At 39.5% G+C, this 9,672-nt stretch overlaps 1 long non-coding RNA gene across 1 annotated transcript; it reads left to right on the top strand.

Moving 5' to 3' along the window:
• Positions 1–3,451: 3,451 nt before the first annotated feature.
• On the top strand, positions 3,452–8,342 carry LOC120730943. The gene is made up of 4 exons (XR_005695243.1): positions 3,452–3,687; positions 3,773–3,849; positions 7,200–7,309; positions 7,510–8,342. It is a non-coding gene; the product is annotated as an uncharacterized LOC120730943 (long non-coding RNA).
• The last annotated feature ends 1,330 nt before the right edge of the window (positions 8,343–9,672 follow it).

The following is a 9,672-nucleotide window of genomic DNA, read 5'->3' as shown; positions in this document are numbered from 1 at the left end:
AGAGTGAGTCTTGATGGGCCAGATGGATGGGCCCGTGGCTGGATTGGTAAAGGGCAGAGAGCTCCAGTCCGACTCAGACAAGGTGGAGGTGGAGTACTGGTTTGGGCTGGTATCATCAAAGATGAGCTTGTGGGACCTTTTCGGGTTGAGGATGGAGTCAAGCTCAACTCCCAGTCCTACTGCCAGTTTCTGGAAGACACCTTCTTCAAGCAGTGGTACAGGAAGAAGTCTGCATCCTTCAAGAAAAACATGATTTTCATGCAGGACAATGCTCCATCACACGCGTCCAAGTACTCCACAGCGTGGCTGGCAAGAAAGGGTATAAAAGAAGAAAAACTAATGACATGGCCTCCTTGTTCACCTGATCTGAACCCCATTGAGAACCTGTGGTCCATCATCAAATGTGAGATTTACAAGGAGGGAAAACAGTACACCTCTCTGAACAGTGTCTGGGAGGCTGTGGTTGCTGCTGCACGCAATGTTGATGGTGAACAGATCAAAACACCGACAGAATCCATGGATGGCAGGCTTTTGAGTGTCCTTGCAAAGAAAGGTGGCTATATTGGTCGCTGATTGTTTGTTTGTTTTGAATGTCAGAAATGTATATTTGTGAATGTGGAGATGTTATATTGGTTTCACTGGTAAAAATAAATTGAAATGGGTATATATTTGTTTTTTGTTGAGTTACCTAATAATTATGCACAGTAATAGTCACCTGCACACACAGATATCCCCCTAAAATAGCTAAAACTAAAAACTACTTCCAAAAACATTCATCTTTGATATTAATGAGTTTTTTGGGTTCATTGAGAACATGGTTGTTGTTCAATAATACAATTATTCCTCAAAAATACAACTTGCCTAATAATTCTGCACTCCCTGTACTTGAAAGATCTCTGTTTCCAGTTTGTCTCACTTTTGCCCACACAAACTTATTGGTCTCTCAGACTTTAGCAATTTATTTTATACAACTGACAGAAGCCTCAACCAACCAGTCACCAACCACAGAATACAACATTTTCTCCAGTGACCAGTGGTTGCCAGATGGTTGCCGACTGGTCTCTATTTGTCACTGGTAAATCTAGCCCTTGCTCATTGCTTCTGTTGAACGTCAACACCTAGGTTTTGATGTTCAAGAGGCTCAGCTTCACAAACAAATTGGTTATTTTACGGTGGCCACGTCTTTTTGTTTCATACAGTCTATGACGTGTACACAGATAAGAAGCTTAAGTTCAGTTTTTTGCAATGGAAGATTTGATTTTTGTGGTCCTTGTAAATATTGAGTACAGATTCCAAAGCTATGCAACTCACTACTTATGTTATTTGTCAGACATTATTATGTTTATTCACAAGCACTTTAAATACACCCACGTCCATATAAAGGAACATGAGCAAACCTCCACTGAACAGTATCCATATAGTTCATGTAAAGCATAACGGCTGACTTGTTATATGCTGGGTAAAACCTGAGCCAGACGGGTGCGGTGTTTCCATAATACTGCCGCATTTTCAATGAGACTCAAGGCGACTGCGTAGCAGGGCCACCCATGCTGTGCCGTGCTGAGGCTTGTACAGAACAGTAAACATGGCAGGGGCCTTTTGGACCGGCTTCTCAAGCCCCTGGCCAAGTTGTCTGTAGTGGATGCCAACCAGAACTGACTGAAAAAAGAGGCAGAGCTGTTCTATAAGTTAGCGCTGCCAGTGTATGTCAAGAGTTTCCCCAAGGGGATGAAATATTCACAGCGCTGCCAGTGGAGATGAAAGTAACTGCAGACACGTCATTAATTTGTCATGTTGTCCAGAGGAAGCCTTCCTTTTATTCTAAATCATGGGTTTGCCTTAAGAGATCCTTAAATGAGTTTGTGATGGATTTTCCCAATAAAGAAAATTACTAAGGGCAGTGCAGCTCCAACTCTCTCATGAATAATAATGATGATGAAATACACTGGTGATTCTCAGTTCATACAGAGCTAAATGAATCATAAGTTTGACTCTAAAACTATTTTAGCTCAACTCAAACAGACCTCAGAGGAAACTTTCCACATCAGCATGAAAGAAACATATGCAAGTGTAGTCAGAGTATGAATGTACCTGGAGCAATTTTGCACATTAACTACGAAGACCTCTCAGTAATTAAGATTAGATCCAGGGCTCCCATTGGACATCTTTCCGTTTTGTCACTGCCACCCAGTCAGCGTGGGAAACCATACAAGCTCCAAACTCGTGTAATTTCCTGCCTTTTGTAAACACTCCTTGGGGAGCTAGATATTATGCTGCATAGTCATAAATATATTGGTCACTGCTCTGGCCAGAGCATTTGTGTAACACATGATAATGGTGCTCCGTTAAAGAAAAGAAAAACACTGAAATCACAATCTTTTCCCATATCCCATTCATTCTTACAAGTGTGTGAATGTTCAATTTAGGTTTGCACCAGTTAGTTCCTCAGGTCCAAATGTAAAATTGTGATGAGGAAAAAGCGGATACCCAGAAGGGAAATTCAAACAGAGAGCTAAATAGTAAATAGATCAAATAGATAGAATAAGACACCAAAGTAATAGATTTCAGGTATTAAGTGAATACTTCCTTGTTCTGCTAAAGCCAAAAAAAAGTTGGAATCCACCGCATGATGAAAAGAATTGCAACTGTATGCAATGAACTTGCGCTCCTCTTGAATTGAAACTTGCTTCAAAGACAAGGACCAGTTCTGCAACCACTTGCAGACAGTTGCTGTATTCTAAGGGAGTTTGGTGCTTCAATATGCAATAAAATGGCAATAAAGTGAACTCAGTCTCTGATTAATCAGTCAGTTGCTATCTGCATACACAGAAATTCATATTTGCTACTTACATTAGACTCCAGACATAAACTCGTGAATTTAAAACAGAAATTCCTTCACAAGTGGTGACATAGTTGCAGCTATTCATGCAAAATGACACAGGTGCTTGGCAGCCTTGCTTTATATAGTTATGTAACCATAATATAACAAGCTGGGAACCACTCGAAAAAAGACATGTTGCAGACAAGTTGTGCTCATCAGTGCAGACTGACTCAGATTGATTGGGTCATGTTGGGAGTCTGTCTTCATTTATGAATTGGATGGTGAATAGTTGCAAACCTTCACCAATCTGTCTAAGCGGGACTGCAGACAGTCCAAGTCTGAAAGTATCCTTTGTGACTGCCTTGTGATTGAAAGTGTGACCAGTTGGTCAACACATTCACTTGCAAACAACGGGCAACCTCTGTGTCATTTTTGTATTATATTTACATTTACAGTTTGGTTAAATATCTGATTTAACCACATATACGGCAGTCAGGTATTTAACATGATAAAGGTTATCTTGTGTTTCTGTTCCATATTATGTTGCAGTTGCAATGTTACATTTCAACCATAGTGTAACTGTATTTATTTACTTAAAAAACATGTTTCTAAATACTTTGCACCTTCCAATTAACAACTGGTCAAATAGCGCCCCCTTACGGTGCTGTGTAAATGCGTATCACTAACTCAGTGGGAGAGAGAAGAGAGGACAGGCCAGCTGTCCTAAACAGTAAAATATTCAACTCTTAACAGGAAGAAAGAAGAGCTAGCATTGTTTAATAAACTAACAAGCGCGTGTTTTCAGATAGTGAAATTAATTAAGAATTAAAACAGACGTCGTATAACGGGAAGTTAAACAAATGAAGGTAAGTTTAGCACTGTTTAGCTTTTCTTCGATGGCTTAGAAAGTTAATTGTTTTGGTGCTAACAGCTGCACTTTTACCACCACAGAAACTCCAGTGGAAATGTCTGGGTATGGATAATAAACATTCAGCTCACGGGGGAAAGGAAGACAGCCTGCAAACAGAGTGAGTCCCATACAGCTTGTTTGTCGGGTTCGTTTTTCTGGCCTTGCTTCGTTAGATTGGTATTATGCATATGAACGCGTTCTGAATGAGGAGTGCTTTTGTCTGAAGTGTGAGCTTGTTGTAAAGCCGTGTGCCTACACAGAAGCACCCCGGAGAGAGCTCTTTAAGAGCTGGTGCCGTTTTCCCATCTTGTAAAGGTCACCTGTTGGATAGAACACGTGTCAGAGGTTATCTGCCATATTTGCTCACAGCTGATGTTTACTGCATATGTGAAACGTGGCTGTGTAGAAAAAAGATAGATAGATAGATTCTGTAGCAGACTATATCTATTTCCACAGATTAGGCTGGCACAGAAAAAGTTGTCCATAATCCCACAGTGATCATGCAGAGTGATTCATAGAGTAAGTTAATAATAGCCACTATTTTTACTCATGAATTGCAATCTTTATGGCGACATGGTTATTCATTAAATGGAGAAACATTGTGCATTTCTTAGATGAAACTCTCTCTTTTCACCTTAGATTTTCTTGAACTTCTGATACAAGTTAAACAAAAACCAAACAGCTGGAGTGTGGTGTGGGACACAGGGTCCTCTGGTGGGGCATTAGGCTCGAAACATCGGGTGTTTTTGACCATAAAGCCTTCAACTGGAGGGCAACTGGAGCTGCATGCTCCCTGCTGCAAAATTATTGGCGGGTCGGGTGATGAACCCTCTGAGATCTACTGACTAATCTGATAAGTATGTCCACTTGCAACCAGCCAAGATTAGATCCTAACATCTTAAAACCATAAGCGAAAGAAAATGGTCCAGCGTAGTCGGTTCACTGTGGTCAAACTGAAAAGTGCATTCCACAAACTCAATAAGCGCTGCTCTGTGACAGCCCGTGGTGACTTGGTTTCTTGATTAACTGCGTTCTGGAAAGATGTCATGTTGGTCTTAAAGCAGCTTTTGCGCAATACTTGCATGTCACAAAGCCACAACAGCTGCCTACAACTTAATATTGCTTTTGACGCTGTTCTTTTCCTGCCCGTTTTAATTATAAATCCAAGTGATGCATAAAAATCCAGTCCAGAAGCCAAAGCTGAATTTTCATTATTCACTGAATTGTTTTTTTTGGGTTTTTTTTCACAGCCATCAGTTTCTCTTCACAACTCATTTCCTTACCATAGCTTTTTTGTGGTCTGATTTACTTGACAGAAACTCTCGAGTGAAATTACAATGCGAGCATGATTTATTCATAGAGATTAAGTTAGATGAGGTTCCCAGAATTGAGACATTTTAATACAGAGGTATTTGCTTGAAAGTCACAAAGGCTACAGTAGAACTTTTGTTCACAGTGTGTTGTTCAGTTGATGTGGGGTATTTCAGATGGCTTTGCCCGCCGGAAGTTTAGATGGAATAAAAACAAAACAAATCCCTCCAGTGAATTCTGAGTCTATCGTATTTTGAAAATCCCACAAAGGATGCACACAGGAGATATCTTGGTCAGATGCAGCTAACTTCAGATCTCTGAGCACCCTACCTCTAATGCTGAGCTCAGCATCACTTAATTTAGCATCTTTTAGTCACTACCTTTATCTCTTTTGATTAAAATGGTCACAACTGTGCATATAAATATTAGGGCTGCCACGATTAGTCGACTAGTCACGATTACGTCGACTATCAAAATCGTCGATGACTAATTTAATAGTCGACGCGTCGTTTGAAGCTTTGTAAGATCCCAAAAGACGCAGGAATAAGTAGTAGGATGGTGCAATAAGCTGTACGTTTTACGTCCAATGGATGCATGATCTGATTAGTCGACTAATCGCAAAAATAATTGGTGACCAGTCGACTATCAAAATAATAATTTGTGGCAGCCCTTATAAACATACAGCTTGTGTCTAAGTGAGTCCGCTTGGTCACCTGACGGATAAACGCCTTCCGAAATTGTTTCTAGAGATAGTCGAAAGTTTGGTCATATGAATGCCTTTCTGCCTTTAGATCAGGAAACTTAAATTTGACAAAGAAAATAAGCTGTTTGTTACACGAGCTGGTCGAGAGGAGCGCTCCGGTGAAACGCTGTCGGCCTGCGAGTCTACATTGTTGCATTTCCTTTTTATTTGTGACCTTTCTAAAACGATTGCTCACAGATCATACAGTCCAAGACTGTTCAAAGACCCCCTCTCAGTATTAGACATGATTTAGGGTCAAAATTTATGGTTTGTATTTAAAAATGTTAAAGTTTTGTAAGTTTTAGAGTCCTTCTTGTCAAATAACTTTCCAATTTTCTGATCTTGGAGGGTTTTTAATATCTGGCATCAGCTGAACTAGGAATTTAGCTTATTTTATTTTGCAGGGACTATTAGAGTAAATGCTTTTTATTGTGCGTTTACTGTAAATTACAGCAGCACATCATCTCACCCTCTGCTCCTGCTTCCTTGGAAGTTAGCATTTAAAAATGATTACCGATTTCTCGCAGAACTGGTGCAGTTCTCTAAAGAGCTGTTGTCTGTCATGGTCTTTATATCCAAGCTTTACCAACATGTTGCTTCAAATGTTTTCTCAGAGTGCTTATTTAATAAGTTAAGTTTACAGAACTGCCAAGACTTTACCTAATGTGAACAGGGTTTTTTGTCAGATTATATTTTTAATCAGGCATGAAGAGATTAGAGGTTTGTTCTGAAGTCTAATTTACATTAGTTTTGTGCATTAAAACGCAGAGAGTTGTGGGCTGTGAGTCATGTGTTGCTCTGGGGACATTGCTATTAGTCCACTGTGCACTCACTCACTCCCTTTTGGTGATGGCAAAAATGGCTCTGGGTAGGTGCCAATAATCTAACCCGTATAGGGAAGAAACTGAATGCAACACCTTCATAGCTAAAGCAGATTCCTTGAGTCTTTCATTTGGATTTTTCCACGGGATAACACCACCATATGATGAATCTCTGTTACTCTTGTCAGCTGTATACATAGCCAGTCTTGGAAATTTGTGTGTTGCACCTGTAATAGCAGCAGCATGGTTGACTTCTCTTGTGAGAAGAGGTGCACATCACTCAGATGTGCCTTCCCATGGAAGCTTCACTACTGTTGTGTGGGTTTTTTTTTTTTTTTTAAGCTAAGTGCATATGTACTAGTTTTTTTTCTTTTCTTTTCTTTTTTTTTTTACGTTTCGAGTTGTTTAAACTTGAATGCAAAGGCCATACTGTGAATGTGTTAGATGTTTTAAATGTTTGAAGTACCAGACATCTAAGTATAAACATCAGCCTCAGTCTCAGGCATCAGGGTGGAGCAGATCGTCTGGGCTTAAATCATGCGAGTATAGTGCTGTCAGAAGGGTACAGACAGCATTCATCACATTCCTCAACAGATGCCACAGACGTAAGACCAGCACGCCTTAAATGCATTGGACCTGAACCTGGGGCAGGCAAAACCGAGGAAATCAGAGCTGACTGGGGCACTGACGGAGAATGCTTTGAGGTAAAAAAAAGAAAATTGCTGTTAAGCAGACTTCTTACCATTTCCTCGTCTGCTGAGCTGCACCACCCAAAATGTATAAACAGACCTGATGAATATGTGTGTTGATGGATGCAATAGCACGCATTTCAACAGCAAATTAAACTGCACATGGCAGTATGGAATGTACTAGCATTAAAGTTTCCTATTATGTCTGTTTCCAGGTTTCCCTTACAGTGTTAGATACACTGCATGAAAGGGAGATGGACCTCACAACATCTTTGTTTATCTCAATGCATCAAATTAAAGTAACAAAAAAAAAAAAAAGATTTCCCACCTGGCCTGAAAAAAAAATTCCAAGGTTTAGATGCACTTTTTAATAGGAATGATGTAAAATGTAAAGTATTTAATTTTTTTGTGTGTGTAATTGATGAAAGCAGGGTTATTGCTAGTTGTCTTCCTTGACCAGTTTTTATAGGGTCCATTTTAATATCCCATTGTGGAGAAGTGGTTGTGCTAGACCTTTGAAATGTTTTAGGGTAAATGTATGGACTCTCAGGGGTGTAGCTCAAGTTAACACAGAATGATGGATTGAAAGATGTAGAGTCTCTGGCAGCAGATTTGGAGGCCTGTAAAAACCACAGCTTTGTAGGTATGGGACTGATTTTTTTTTAAGCATATTCTCATATACATAGCACATTATATTATTTATAACAGCCCAAATCAGGTGACTGGTTTGACAGATATTAAAGTTTGAATGTGGTAGGAAAAACACACATTTTCATCTAACTTTAGAATAATATTCCCAAATTACAAAGCCAAGTTCCAAATCAGAATTTCTTTTTATTTGTAGAAAGGGTGAAGTTAATACTACGGCCAATATGCTGCTGCTGCTGATGATTATGATGATGGTGACGAACTCTCTCCAAGACGGAACATTTCCATGTAACACTTTTTAAAGCAACTTATAAGATATTTCCTGAAACACTTTTGAGATGGTGAGAGTTAGAGCAGTTGAGTTCCACATGCAATCAGAAAAGTAAAGATTCTTGGAATTCAAAAAAAAACCCAAACACCCCAAACAAAACACGCCAGTGGCGCAATTGCTGGACAACACACTCATAACTGGCTCTGTTTTAGTTTTTCGCTAACTGCTTTAACACGGCCAAGGTCTTTGGACTGCTGAGCACAACATACCAGCACTATTACTTTTTCCTGACTCAGAACATGTAGTGGGCTTTAGCTTGTGGCAAAGATAATCAGCATACATTGTTTGTGCATTGTTCTGCTTTTGAAATGGTTCTAATTTCTTTTAGCTTTTAAGAATTGTTTCAAAGGTTGGCTGTGATGAACAGCCAGGCAGTTGAGATTCTTTCGGGACAGTCATCATATTTGTGTGAGCAGAATGGGTTTGAAGCTCTCCACATTTCTGCTATTCTTAATTGACCAGATCTAATGACATTATTTATGTTTTTTTCTGTGAATAAGGACTATTTTCTTGTAATTGGATCACATTTGAAATATGTAATTGGTTGATGTCAGTGCTAGGCATTCATTCTTTGCATAGTTCACAACTGCTATTTGTGGTATTTTAAGCTTTAAAGAGCTCGTTGACATTTTGAACGATTGAGATGTACTGCCAAAAAAATAAAATAAATAAAAAATCCCAAATTCCACAGCTTTCCCAACCTCAGTCCTTCATGTTAAGATTTGTCACATTTGTCATTTTGGGATTTTCCCAGGAATTTTCAAGAGATGTCTAAACTTCAGAGGAAAAACAAAAAAATATAAGAACAGCACTGTGAAAACACAACGTGGATTATCTGCCATCGTGAGCAGGGATAAGGCGCACGGTTCTTAAAAGAAAACAATCCAAAGAATTTGCATTTGCAGAAACTTCCAGCTCCAAGATGTGTTCCTGAGCGACTGAACAGGAAATCTTGACTTGGAGCGAACATAAGCATCTTTTTTCACATTTCATTTTTAACATTTTAACATTTTGTCTCCTTTTTCCTGTTCCTGTCTGCCACTGGGGCAAAACACCAGCAGGAGAGGGATTGTGTTTGATTGTGGTGGACCAAAACCCAGACTACTGACCATTACGCACTTTGAATCGGGCTTCGAAGGATCAGATTCAAAGTGATGGAGTGGAGAATGGAAGCAGGCAGATCTCTGTGGGTTGGAAGACTTTGTGAGTTGTGAAAGATTTTTGCCAGAGGACAGCCAAGTGGATGGCATCTGTGGTCAGCAAGGCATTGCCTTTATTTCCTTGGATCAAAGTTAGCCAGGACTCGGTCTGTTTAAAGTAGGCTTTCTAAAACTCTAACTTGGCAGCTTTTAACTTGGAATAATAAAAATACATCTGATTTGTAATGCACCTTTCATAC

Source organism: Simochromis diagramma, unplaced genomic scaffold (assembly GCF_900408965.1).
Source record: "Simochromis diagramma unplaced genomic scaffold, fSimDia1.1 OVJJ01000343.1, whole genome shotgun sequence".
Classification (NCBI taxonomy): domain Eukaryota; kingdom Metazoa; phylum Chordata; class Actinopteri; order Cichliformes; family Cichlidae; genus Simochromis; species Simochromis diagramma.
The sequence above is the reverse complement of the archived record's forward strand: the minus strand, read 5'-3'. Positions and strand labels throughout refer to the sequence as shown.